This window comes from Lagenorhynchus albirostris, chromosome 8 (genome assembly GCF_949774975.1).
Source record: "Lagenorhynchus albirostris chromosome 8, mLagAlb1.1, whole genome shotgun sequence".
NCBI classification, from domain to species: Eukaryota; Metazoa; Chordata; class Mammalia; order Artiodactyla; family Delphinidae; genus Lagenorhynchus; species Lagenorhynchus albirostris.
Genome location: NC_083102.1, coordinates 58,185,304 through 58,199,666, shown reverse-complemented (window position 1 = coordinate 58,199,666; position 14,363 = coordinate 58,185,304). Strand labels below are relative to the sequence as shown.

General features: G+C 38.0%; 1 protein-coding gene across 4 annotated transcripts in view; it reads right to left on the bottom strand.

Moving 5' to 3' along the window:
• The window catches only part of PPP1R9A (protein phosphatase 1 regulatory subunit 9A), a 326,308-nt gene that overhangs the window by 13,718 nt on the left and 298,227 nt on the right, over positions 1 to 14,363 (bottom strand). The gene's annotated exons all lie outside the window — the stretch shown is intronic.

The following is a 14,363-nucleotide window of genomic DNA, read 5'->3' as shown; positions in this document are numbered from 1 at the left end:
TCTCATTTCTCATTACTTTGAAATATTTCAAATTTACATAGGTAATACAACTCCTAACAATTTCTGTTCCATTTCCGAAGATTATTGTGAGAATCAAATGGCACAATTAATGTAAAAGCATCTTGTAAACTGTAAAGCAATATATGTATAAGGGGATTATGAGAACGATAACTAAAGAGAATGCAGAAGTCAGCGAAGTTTTGGTAGCATACTGAAACCACAGGTTGGGTCAGTAAAAGTGTTTCTCACACTAAAGATTCCAGCAGATCTGATGATTTTAATGGTGTATTTATTTAAAAAAACAAAACAAACCCAAAGGGGTCTGCAAGGATAATAAAGAACAACCAGAGATGTGTCAACCTTCAATTTTATCCTGACGTTGAAACTAAAAAAAATTTGTATCCTTAAATCCACTTACTATCAAAAAATGGGGGGATGTGGGTTTACAATAACTGAACTTAAGAAAGCATGCTAGCAGAGGCAGATTGGTCTTCTGTAAGAAGCACTTTTTATTCCTGGGTCTTGGACCAGTGCAGTGGTCCCCAAATAAGTCTGATAAGGATCATCTGAAGTAGCTATTCAAATACAAATTCTTGGGTACCTGGACTTACCAAGTTAGAATTTGGGGGAGAGGGAGGAGTTGACCTGGAATCTGTATTTTTTAATAATACATGTCTGATCTCACTCTTAAAGTTTTTAATAACTGTATTTATTAATATTATCCTGAATACAAATGTGAGGTTTCTGGAGCAGAAACAGGTTATTATTTACTTACAAAATTTATTGCACTGGTTTCCCATGCCCTAATTTCCTCTTTCCAGGCTGCCACAATGGGAACAAGTTGTCATCGTATACTTGGTCTACATTATAGGTGAGGAATCTAAAAAATATGAATCTGGATGATTATATAGGAGAGGGACAGCTGTCTGCCTTCTTTCCTCTGAGAGGGAGAGATGTCTTATCTCCTTAATGTAAACAATTCAACTTGAGAAGGATCTTGGGTTCTTATGCTTTGGAAAGTAATATATGTCAGAGTAATATATGTAAGTAATATATGTCAGACTAGTGTCTCCAGCCTCGCAGCCCCAGGAACGTCTCCACAGAGTTGGGTCTCAGCCCCCTCTCCATATCCCCACTTCTGGAAAATGTAATCACATACCTCTGGGGAGGTAAATCTCTCTGCAGGTAAATCTATCTATCTAGTCATAATTTAACTTCTCAGGCTTGTCGTTTAGCTCAGGTCCCACATTCCAGTAAAAGTGCTCACAAAGCTCTGACTGTGCAGAAACATAAAAATATTTCCCCTGTAGCCCCACACTCTTATAATTGGGGATATTTGAGATTAATTGGACCTGATGATTATTTTCCTCCTCTTTGGTTATAAATTTCTGAATCAATTAATCAAAGTAACATGGAAATTTTTTAAAGAGTTCCATCCATAATTCAAGTAAGACATGGTAGTGCTTAAATATATGGATACTGTTTTAAAGGTTATAAACAGGCCATAATGAATGACAGCATGAGTATCTTGTCTTACTCCCAAGTGAACTGCCTTTGTCGCAATGCTTTTAAAACAACCACCACTACCACATTAAAAAAATTTTTTTTTTAACATCTTTATTGGAGTATAATTGCTTTACATTGTTGTGTTAGTTGCTGCTGTATAACAAAGTGAATCAGCTACACGTATACATATATCCCCGTATCTCCTCCCTCTTGCGTCTCCCTCCCACCCTCCCTATCGCACCCCTCTAGATGGTCACAAAGCACCGAGCTGATCTCCCTGTGCTATGCGGCTGCTTGCCACTAGCTATCTATTTTACATTTGGTAGTGTATATATGTCCATGCCACTCTCTCACTTCATCCCAGCTTACCCTTCCCCCCTCCCTGTGTCCTCAAGTCCGTTCTCTACATCTACGTCTTTACTCCTGTCCTGCCCCTAGGTTCTTAGAACCATTAAAATTTTTTTTTTAGATTCCATATATATGTGTTAGCATACAGTATTTGTTTTTCTCTTTCTGACTTACTCTGTATGACAGACTCTAGGTGCATCCGCCTCACTACAAATAACTCAATTTTGTTTCTTTTTAATGGCTGAGTAATATTCCATTGTATATATATGCCACATCTTTATCCATTGATCTGTCGATGGACACTTAGGTTGCTTCCATGTCCTGGCTATTGTAAATAGAGCTGCAATGAACATTTTGGTACATGACTCTTTTTGAATTATGGTTTTCTCAGGGTATATGCCCAGTAGTGGGATTGCTGGGTCATATGGTAGTTCTATTTTTAGTTTTTTAAGGAACCTCCAACACTTTTCTCCATAGTGGATGTATCAATTTACATTGCCACCAACAGTGCAAGAGGGTTCCCTTTTCTCCACACCCTCTCCAGCATTTATTGTTTCTAGATTTTTTGATGATGGCCATTCTGACCAGTGTGAGGTGATACCTCACTGCAGTTTTGATTTGCATTTCTCTAATGATTAGTGATGTTGAGCATCCTTTCATGTGTTTATTGGCAATCTGTGTATCTTCTTTGGAGAAATGCCTGTTTAGGTCTTCTGCCCATTTTTGGATTGGGTTGTTTGTATTTTTGATATTGAGCTGCATGAGCTGCTTGTATATTTTGTAGATTAATCCTTTGTCAGTTGCTTCATTTGCAAATATTTTCTCCCATTCTGAGGGTTGTCTTTTGGTCTTATTTATGGTTTCCTTTGCTGTGCAAAAAATTTTAAGTCTCATTAGGTCCCATTTGATTTATTTTTGTTTTTATTTCCACTTCTCTAGGAGGTGGGTCAAGAAGGATCTTGCTGTGATTTATGTCATAGAGTGTTCTGCCTATGTTTTCCTCTAAGAGTTTTATAGTGTCTGGGCTTACATTTAGGTCTTTAATCCATTTGGAGTTTATTTTTGTGTATGGTGTTAGGGAGTGATCTAATTTCATTCTTTTACCTGTAGCTGTCCAGTTTTCCCAGCACCACTTATTGAAGAGGCTGTCTTTTCTCCATTGTATATTCTTGTCTCCTTTATCAAAGATAAGGTGACCATATGTGCATAGATTTATCTCTGGGCTTTCTATCCTGTTCCATTGATCTATATTTCTGTTTTTGTGCCAGTACCATACTGTCTTGATTACTGCACCTTTGTAGTATAGCCTGTAGTCAGGGAGTCTCATTCCTTCAGCTCCATTTTTCTTCCTCAAGATGGCTTTGGCTATTCGGGGTCTTTTGTGTTTCCATACAAATTGTGACATTTTTTGTTCTAGTTCTGTGAAAAATGCCGTTGGTAGTTTGACAGGGATTGCATTAAGTCTGTAGATTGCTTTGGGTAGTATAGTCATTTTCATGATGTTGATTCTTCCAATCCAAGAACATGGTATATTTCTCCATCCGTTTGTATCATCTTTAATTTCTTTCCTCAGGGTCTTATTGTTTTCTGTGTACAGGTCTTTTGTCTCCTTAGGTAGGTTTATTCCTAGGTATTTTTTTATTTTTGTTGCAATGGTGAATGGGAGTGTTTCCTTAATTTCTCTTTCAGATTTTTCATCATTGGTGCATAGGAATGCAAGAGATTTCCGTGAATTAACTTTGTATCCTGCTACTTTACCAAATTCATTGATTAGCTCCAGTAATTTTCTGGTAGCATCTTTAGGATTCTCTATGTATAGTATCATGTCATCCGCAAACAGTGACAGTTTTACTTCTTCTTTTCCGATTTGGATTCCTTTTATTTCTTTTTCATCTCTGACTGCTGTGGCTATAACTTCCAAAACTATGTTGAATAAGAGTGGTGAGAGTGGGCAACCTTGTCTTGTTCCTGATCTTAGTGGAAATGGTTTCAGTTTTTCACCACTGAGAATGATGTAGGCTGTGGGTTTGTCATATATGGCCTTTATTATGTTGAGGTAAGTTCCCTCTATGCCTACTTTCTGGAGGGTTTTTAATCATAAATCGGTGTTGAATTTTGTTGAAAGCTTTTTCTGCATTTATTGAGATTATCATATGGTTTTTCTCCTTCACTTCGTTAATATGGTGTATCACATTGATCAATTTGCGTATATTAAAGAAGCCTTGCGTTTCTGGGATAAACCCCACTTGCTCATGGTGTATGATCCTTTGAATGTGCTGCTGGATTCAGTTTGCTAGTATTCTGTTGAGGATTTTTGCACCGATGTTCATCAGTGATACTGTCCTGTAGTAGTTTTCTTTTTTTGTAACATCGTTGTCTGGTTTTGGTACCAGGGTGATGGTGGCCTCGCAGAATGAATTTGGGAGTCTTCCTCCCTCTGCTATATTTTGGAAGAGTTTGAGAAGGATAGGTGTTAGCTCTTCTCTAAATGTTTGATAGAATTCACCGGTGAATCCATCTAGTCCTGGCCTTTTGTTTGTTGGAAGATTTTTAATCACAGTTTCAATTTCAGTGCTTGTGATTGGTCTGTTTGTCTTTTATATTTCTTCCTGGTTCAGTCTTGGAAGGTCGTGCTTTTCTATGAATTTGTCCATTTTTCCAGGCTGTCCATTTTTTGGCATAGAGTTGCTTGTAGTAATCTCTCATGAACCTTTGTATTTCTGCAGTGTCAGCTGTTACGTCTCCTTTTTCATTTCTAATTCTGTTGATTTGAGTCTTTTCCCTTTTTTTCTTGATGAGTCTGGCTAATGGTTTATCATTTTGTTTATCTTCTCAAAGAACCAGCTTTTAGTTTGATTGATCTTTGCTATCGTTTCCTTCATTTCTTTTTCATGTACTTCTGATCTGATCTTTAGGATTTCTTTCCTTCTGCTAACTTTGGGGTATTTTTGTTTTTCTTCCTCTATTTGCTTAGGTGTAAGGTTAGGTTGTTCATTTGAGATTTTTCTTGTTTCTTGAGGTAGGATTGTACTGCTATAAACTTCCCTCTTAGAACTGCTTTTGCTGCATCCCATAGGTTTTGGGCCATTGTGTTTTCATTGTCATTTGTCTCTAGGTATTTTTTGATATCCTCTTTGATTTCTTCAGTGGTATCTTGGTTATTTAGTAGCGTATTGTTTAGCCTCCATGTGTTTGTATTTTTTAGTTTTTTTCCTGTAATTGATATCTAGTCTTATAGCATTGTGGTGGGAAAAGATACTTGATATGATTTCAATTTTCTTAAATTTACCAAGGCTTGATTTGTGACCCAAGATATGATCTATCCTGGAGAATATTCCATGAGCACTAGAGAAAAATGTGTATTCTGTTGTTTTGGGATGGAATGTCCTATAAATATCAATTAAGTCCATCTTGTTTAATGTATCATTTAAAGCTTGTGTTTCCTTATTTATTTTTGTTTTGGTTGATCTGTCCATTGGTGAAAGTGGGGTGTTAAAGTCCCCTACTCTTACACTGTTACTGTCAATTTCCCCTTTTATGGCTGTTAGCATTTGCCTTATGTATTGAGGTGCTCCTATGTTGGGTGCATAAATATTTACAATTGTTATATCTTCTTCTTGGACTGATCCCTTGATCATTATGTAGTGTCCTTCTTTGTCTCTTGTAATAGTCTTTATTTTAAAGTCCACTTTGTCTGATATCAGAATTGCTACTCCAGCTTTCTTTTGATTTCCATTTGCATGGAGTATCTTTTTCCATCTCCTCACTCCTCTTCTGTATGTGCCCCTAGGTCTGAGGTTGGTCTCTTGTAGACAGCATATATACGTGTCTTGTTTTTGTATCCATTCAGCCAGTCTATGTCTTCTGGTTGGAGCATTTAATCTATTTGCGTTTAAGGTAATTATAGATATGTACGTTCCTATTACCATTTTCTTAATTGTTCTGGGTTTGTTACTGTAGGTCTTTTCCTTCTCTTGTGTTTCCTGCCTAGAGAAGTTCCTTTAGCATTTGTTGTCAAGCTGGTTTGGTGGTGCTGAATTCTCTTAGCTTTTGCATGTATGTAAAGGTTTTAATTTCTCCGTCAAATCTGAAAGAGATCCTTGCTGGGTAGAGTAATCTTGGTTGTAGGTTTTCCCTTTCATCACTTTAAATATGTCCTGCCACTCCCTTCTGGCTTGCAGAGTTTCTGCTGAAAGATCAGCTTTTAACCTTGTGGGAATCCCCTTGTATGTTATTTGTTGCTTTTCCCTTGCTGCTTTTAGTATCTTTTCTTTGTATTTAATTTTTGATAGTTTGATTAATATGTGTCTTGGCGTGTTTCTCCTCAGATTTATCCTGTATGGGACTCTCTGTGCTTCCTGGACATGATTGACTACTTCCTTTCCCATATTAGGGAGGTTTTCAACTATAATCTCTTCAAATATTTTCTCAGTCCCTTTCTTTTACTCTTCTTCTTCTGGGACCCCTATAATTCGAATGTTGGTTTGTTTAATGTTGTCCCAGAGGTCTCTGAGACTGTCCTCAATTCTTTCCATTCTTTTTCCTTTATTCTGCTCTGCAGTAGTTATTTAATACACTATTTTATCTTCCAGGTCACTTAACTGTTCTTCTGCATCAGTTATTCTGCTATTGATTCCTTCTAAAGAATTTTTAATTTCATTTATAGTGTTGTTTATCATTGTTTGTTTGCTCTTCAGTTCTTCTAGCTCCTTGGTTAAATGTTTCTTGTATTTTTTCAATTCTCTTTCCAAGATTTTGGATCATCTTTACTATCATTAGTCTGAATTCTTTTTCAGGTAGACTGCTTATTTCCTCTTCACTTGTTAGGTGTGGTGGGTTTTTACCTTGCTCCTTCATCTGCTGCATATTTCTCTGTCTTCTAGTTTTCCTTAACTTACTGTGTTTGGGGTCTCCCTTTCGCCAGCTGCAGGTTTGTAGTTCCCACTGTTTTTGGTGTCTTCCCCCAGTGGGTAAGGTTGGTTCAGTGGGTTGTGTAGGCTTCCTGGCGGAGGGGACTGGTGCCTGTGTTCTGGTGGATGAGGCTGGAGCTTGTCTTTCTGATGGGCAGGACCATATCCAGTGGTGTGTTTTGGGGTATCTATGAACTTAGTATGATTTTAGGCAGCCTCTCTGCTATTGGGTGGGGTTGTGTTCCTGTCTTGCTAGTTGTTTGGCATGGGGTGTCCAGCACTGGAGCTTGCTGGTCATTGAGTGGAGCTGGGTCTTAGTGTTGAGACAGAGATCTCTGGGAGAGCTCTCGCTGATTGATATTACATGGGGCCGGGAAGTCTGTGGTGGTCCCATGTCCTGAACTCGGCTCTCCCACCTCAGAGGCTCAGGCCTGACAGCCAGCTGGAGCACCAAGACCCTGTCAGCCACACGGCCAAACTTTAAGCTTGATTTATTTAATTCAAGTGCCCATCCTTGACTCTGTTCCCATATGGAATGGATCTTGATCTTATATATCCTTTTCTTAATCCTCCTTGGAACGAGGAAAAAGAGAGTAATGTACCACTTCATTTCCAGCATAGAGTTCACTGTCCACTACCACTTTTAATAGGTAGGAAATAAGAATATTGTTGCCAAATTGTTGTCATTCTAATGCCCTATTTGAAAAGGACTTTTGGTAGTTCAGATCCTGGCCAGGTAACGTTTCAGAGAAAATCTGCAGACCATGTCTCATTAAACCCTTTCATAAAATTCTCACTGCCAGGGAAATACTCAAGAGTAAAAATTCCATGTGGACTTGTACATCCAGCACTAAAGACGGGTCCGAAGGCCAATGTGATGAATGAGATCATAGAAGCTCAGCCTTGGATAATATCCAGAGGCTTTCTGCTCTAGCTTTCCACACCACGATAATGGAGGAACAAAGGAATAGTCACATAGAAAGCAAAGAAAGCCCACTTCTAAGGAGACAACCACTGTCCTCACAGCTGCAAACCACCAGATCCTGGGATATTTTGAAGACTATTTTCGAGGTCTGGCTGTGCCCCTCCTGGGGCTGTATCCTGTCCCCCTCACTTCTTTGTGTATCCTTGACTCTAAAACTCCCTGAGCTGATGGAACCTCTGTGTGGTTCCTAGTATCCTTCAAAAAACTGAACAGTGATATGCTTCCATTTGCTTGGACCTAGAGTATAGAATATTCATTTAAAAGAGCAAACTCTTCACTACTTTAAAATTATAGACCTATCAGCTCACCAGCTTTCTAAAATAAATGCCAATTTCCTTTTGGATATACAACTCTCGGGCCTACAAAAGGAGCAGAAAGGGTTTGGTAACAGTTATTCTACTATTGACCACTCTTATAGTCTGTTTCACTTTGTGGAGAAATCTGTTAAGAATAACATAAAATTCTTCCTTCCCTCCTTCCCTCCCTCCCTTCTTAACTTTTTTGACTCTGAGGGCAGGTTATGGGCCAAGGGGCATAAACTCCATACAGATCCTTAATAACTCCCTTGAAAAATCAAGATTGGTAGAAATGAATACTTAATAGATCTGAAAATAATTTCTAGAGGATCAAAACAGGTATGTGTTCTATACTTGCTTCATTTTCTTTTTTAGCTTATACACTAATGACTTACTATCATTTTTGGAAAAAATAGATTCATAAATCACTGCTATATCTCTGATTGTTTTATTGTTAGGAACTGGGAGAAAGCATGTCTTCAAATTAAGTCTCTATAATCCGAAAATGCCATTTGCTGGGGGTGTGAGGTGGGGAGAGTAACTGCCTCCTGGCATTTAAATGGTTTAACAACTCTATAAAATAATTAACTCATTTATATATCTTGAAACCAGTTTACCCTGGTGCTAGCACCCCAAAATTAAGTTGCTCAGGTAAACATTCCATGGTGATTTTTTTTTTGGTTTAATTTTGAATACAATTAAGTATTCAGAGTCTAATTGGATGTCATCAAAATATAATTAGGAGTTCAGGAACTTCCAGAACAGAAAAAGTATAAACAGAATATAGAATTCAAGCAGGTAGTAAAGGAGGTTAATTGAAGAAAGTTAGGTGCAACCAGAGGAAGGATTGCAGACCTCCATTTACTCAAATCAGAGGAAGTAATTCTGCAAGGTTCTAACATCCACCCCTTCTGTAGGGGACTGAGAGACCTGAACAGGTAACAGCTATAACAAGCAGGTGTCCATCTGCAGCCAGGCCAACAACCTTGAAATATCCTGCTTCTAGATCCTGAGTTATGGTCTAAATATCTGATCAATAACTAACAGCCCATTAGAGATGGTCAGCGTAGAGTGCTTAACCTTAACTTATGATGGGGTTCAGGACACGCTACCCCCAAATAGGGCACACCTTGGCATAGTGAATATTTTAAGCTATGAATATTTTAAGGAATTTGAGAAATGGCAGGTGCAGGAAGGGCTCTCTGACCTTCCCCATCTCCCCTGAACCAGGTCATAAGACCCTCATGTAAGAGAGGTGCCCTCCCTATACCCAGAGGAAAGGAGCATCCTTAATTCCATAGATGGACAGATGCCAAGAGGAACCTGAGCAAATGAATGAACAGGCTTGGTTAAGTTTCCCCAGTTTACTACCCTTAGGCTCATACCTTTCTGTCCTATCACACTTCCCCACAACTTTCCATGCTTCATCAAACCTACGATAAAAATTCTCCAGGCTTAACTCCTTCTTTGGGTCTTTATTTCCTAATGAAGGCTCCTGTGTCTCATAAAACTTACATTAAATTTGTATGCTTTTCCCTTGTTAATCTGTCTTCTGTCAGTCTAATTTACAGGACTTCAGTTGAAGAACCTAGGAGTGTAGAGGGAAAAATATATTTTTTTTCCTCCCGTACACTCACTTGAGATGGAGAAACTGTTCCCTTAATGAGTCTCCCCCATACTGGGAAGATATAAAATGAAACAGCAAGATGATTATGTAAATAAAATCCATATTATCAAAACAAAAATATTAGTTTAGGAATAATAAATATACCGGTTAGTTTTTAAGAAAATTTGTATTATTAGAAACTGAGAAAGAAACTCGTCTATTGAGTCTACCTTAATATATTTAACTGATTTCAGATTTAACTAATTAGGTGTAAAACTACCACACTGATAAAGAGTATTGGGATGTTTAGAGTCACTGTAGTTATTTTAATTTAGTAGATTTTCAAGAGTTTTTTTAAGTAGGAAAAGTGTTGATTTGTTAGGAATGTAAGTTTGTCAGGTTTAAGGCACTGGAAATTACTTAAAGGGAAAACTAAATAGATTAAATTTATACCTGCAGCTAAAAACAGGACAGACAATTATGGGGGAACAGGTCTGCTCTCCTGAGGCTAAGCTAATATTGTTCGAACAATTTTTTTTTATTTCATATAAAATTTTTTTATTTCATATAAAATTTTTTTTTCATATAAAATTTTTTTTATTTCATATAAAATTTTACTCGATGTGTAAAACGAAATGACGGGATTTCTAAGTTGAGCTAAACTCAAAAAAAGCTAGGTTTTAAAATTGGACACTTTAACAAATTACTCTTAATTTATAACCCAAATAATCCTCTTTTTAAGAACAAAGCTACTACCTTTGGGCATTAAAAATATCAAGTGAAGGGGAGAGCCCACGTGAGCTACATGGCCAAGGTTAAGTTCTCCAGTGGTGAGTTTTTGCCATCACTGTTCCTGGCCACTAGTGGCTTGGTAACGTGCGCTCTAAAACTTTTCAGGCTCAAATTATTCTGCCATTTTCTAATGGCCATTCTCCACCGGCATTTATAGCTACATTTTTGTTTCTTGTTTTTTAAAATTTTTTTTTTTTGAAGGAAAAAGCTGGCTCCTCTCTGGGGTGCCTCTGTGGACCGGGTTTAGGCAGAGAAAGGGGTTTCTCTCTCTGTGTACATGTGTTTATCCCACTCCTCAGCTCTTCTGAAAGGGTGTGTTTCAACTCCAGCTCAGGAGCAGAGGCTTGGCCCTTGCTCAGCAACAGGGCAGAACTGCCCTCCAGATACTTGTCATGCAGTATCATCTCAAACTCACTGTAGTACCATGATTTATCTAAAGTTTCTTTGAGAGAAATGGCATCTATGAAGGATTGCCTGAACTATAATCCATATAGTCCATGTATTCGTCAAGATATTACCAAAGTCACCCCTGCATGAATGAGACTGCCAGAAAAATATGTCCAGAAAATATTTAGTTTTATATCCCTGCAATAAGAATTACTTTAAGCGTTAATAGTGATGATAGCCATTTATATTTATTAAGGACTTAAAATGTGCTTAAATGTGATCTCAACCCCCTTAATGACCTGAAGAGGTAAATATATGTCTCCATCTTATTGATGAGAAAACTGAGGTACAGAGAGGTTAAGTAACTTGCTCAAGAGGACAAGTGGCAGAGCTGCGATTTGAACTCGGGCTCTTAATCGCCTTGACATTATGCTCTTGGCTTTTACTGGAGGTCACTGTTATATTTACTATGAAAGTACTGCTGAAGATGTTCTAAGTACCAACCTTACTTTTTGCTTTATCTTGTTTTACCCTATCTGATTTACTTTTAAAATAAATTATACTGTTGTACCATATATATTTTTGTATATAAACAAATAATATTTGGAACAAAGAGGAGTACATACAGATAAAAAAAGAATGAACAAACAAATGAATACATGCTAATTTACAGACCAACAAAATAAAGAGTCAGAAATCAAGAGTATGGTTTTCATAGAATCATATAGATCAACACTGTCCAACAGAAATATAATATGAACCACATAAGTCAACTAAAATTTTCTAGTGGCCACATGGAAAAAAAGAGGTAAAACTAATTTTTATAATATATTTTATCTCACCCAAAATATTCAAAATATTATTTCAACATGTAATCAGTATTATAAAATTATTAAGATACCAAGATATGTCACATTCTATTCTTTTCCATGCGAAGTCTTTGAAATCGAGCATGCTTTTTCTCCTACAACACATCTCGATAAAGACAAGCAACATTTCAAGTGCTCAAGGGCCACATCTGACTAGAGATTACCATGCTGGATAGTGCAGGCAGAGATGGATAGGGAGTTACAGACCATGTAGTTTTAGTTGACCACACTTATTTTTTGGTAGGAAACCAAAGTCCAAGGAATTCAGACTTACCTATGGCAAAGTCAGGACGAATACTGGATTCCAGCTCAGTGTTTTCTCCACTGTTCACACTTCTAAGGTGAAAGCAGATTTGCTTCCACAGAGGAGCGCCATCTCCCTTCCCCATAATTTTCCCACGCGCCACCCTCTAGCCTTGCTTTGAGATATCTGCTCAAGGGCTTTCCATTCAGTGACTAAAGTGGGAGCTTCTCCTACAGAGCTCACAGGGCTTTCCATTCAGTGACTAAAGTGGGAGCTTCTCCTACAGAGCTCCAAAAATAGACACTCCACTGACACCAGTGGCTCCTTACTCTTAAGGAGAGTATTTTATCTTACTCTTTGGTATGTACTTTAAGGGATGAACAAGCTCTGACGATTAAGCGTTTCCTGCTTTTGTTATCCGCTATGTTATCTGGTTAAATCAGAAAGTTCACTGAGCATGTATTTGAAAAGGACAGAACCAAACCATATATGTCTGTAGGGTTTACTTCTTCTTATTTTAATCTCATCTGTTTGTTTCATGTTGGTCATGTATTTGAATCACTTTGTCTCCACAAGGAATACAGTTAATTCTTTACTCTTTGGGAAGGAAAAAACTAAAACCAAGACCACATTTAGAGAATGTCTGGCCTCTTTCAAGTCCGGTAGCCTTAGGTTATCACTGATTGAATGACCTCATCAGATTTTTACAATCTTATAAGAACTGGATGAAAAGCCTAAAAGATAAGATTACTAACTCAATTTGTGAATCCTCCTTTTTCTGAGAAAACCTCACAGGAGTGATGAGTTTACCCCCAGTTCTTCTCCACAACTGCAGTGGGACCCTGCAGCTGATGGTGCTTGCCACCCACCTACCTTCAGGGGCCCTGTGAAACCAATTCAACTGCATTATGCTCCTACTGGGCAGTAACTGTGCTTCCTGCAATATGTTCTGAATACGGTTCTGGCCCATTATTCATCTACATAGGAGAATGGAGGCTGTCATTAGATTTGATTACTGTTAACCAATTACTGTGATAGCTCAAAAATTTATTTTTTTGAAACTGAAAAAATCCTTCTTCTTCCCTGCCCTACTGTTTCAATTACATGAATTCCTTTTAGTCCTGTCAACCTTCTACTGTAATTACAAATAATTATGAAACTATGATTCTAACTGAAAACTACTTTGTAATGTTGTACACGTGAATTGTTTGTGACTACTGATGCGGAGAGACTGCAGAGTTAATGTTTTAAAATGTAGCTGACTAGGCAGCCTAGCTGGCTGCTGCTTCAAAAGCTGGTTATCGGCTGCCGTTAAGCAGCACGATGATGACCGCCCACCCTGGACTATGGTGGTTTTGCCTGGAGTAAGGTGAGTATTTGCCAACAGAGTCAAGACCTGCTTGACTTTCACCTGCAATTTACACAAGGGCGTGAGAACTCTCTGGCTCCTACCACGAAATTCAGTCAAACCTTCTCCCCTCCACTCTGTTGGATGCCTGCGCTTATGTCCCATTGAGGGTGGGGCCCCAAAGGTGAGAGGCAGTGGCTGCCTCAGGAGCCCAGGGACCGAAGGGAGCACAGTGTCACTTCAGAAGTGTTCAAGTTTCTCTCCCGTTGTGCATTTGGGCATCTCTCTCTCTCCCTTAAACGGTTTCACTATCTGTTGTTGTTTTTTCCCCTGAGCATATTTGATAGTTTTCTATTCTTAATTCTAAGGCATAAAGTAGACTGTTTTATATTTCTCACTCTAAAACCACACAAAGTTAAAAGTGCTCTTGAGTTGCATTATGGCCTTATTTTTCCTGAGATTCCTGTCCTTAATATAAACAGAGCTTTCTTGCCTTTCTCCATTGTACAGCATAAAGGAAACCCAGACTAACAAAAATAATTAATTTTGGAATTCTCTCTTCTCATCCCTCACCCTCTCCCCCATTCTCCTGTAATCCCAGGGAGAAGGTACAATTTCTCACCAAGGTGTATGGCAGAAAAGAGAAAAAAGGAAACAGCTGGGGACAACCTATAAAATGGATAGGTGGTCCCCAAATAATTTTACATTCTTTTATTCTTAGCATTTTGTCTGTTTCTTCCTTAGTCTATACTATTGGGATGATTCCCAAAATTCATAAATAAATGTAAACATCATTAGATGCTTAAGTAACTAGGAGGTGACATGCAGTGTTGGAAAGACATCTGGACAGGAGGCCAAGCCCCAGCTAACTGACATTAATTGCTTGTTGCATAATCATGGGCTAATCAATTAAATTCTATGAAGGTGAAGTTCTTCATCAATAAAGTATGGTATTATTATCTGCCCTCCCAATCTTATTGTAAGGATCAAATGAAATGATAAATATAAAACTTCTTTGTAACTTGCAAATAATAATAAGAATTATAGCAGATTGCTATCATTATTATTATTA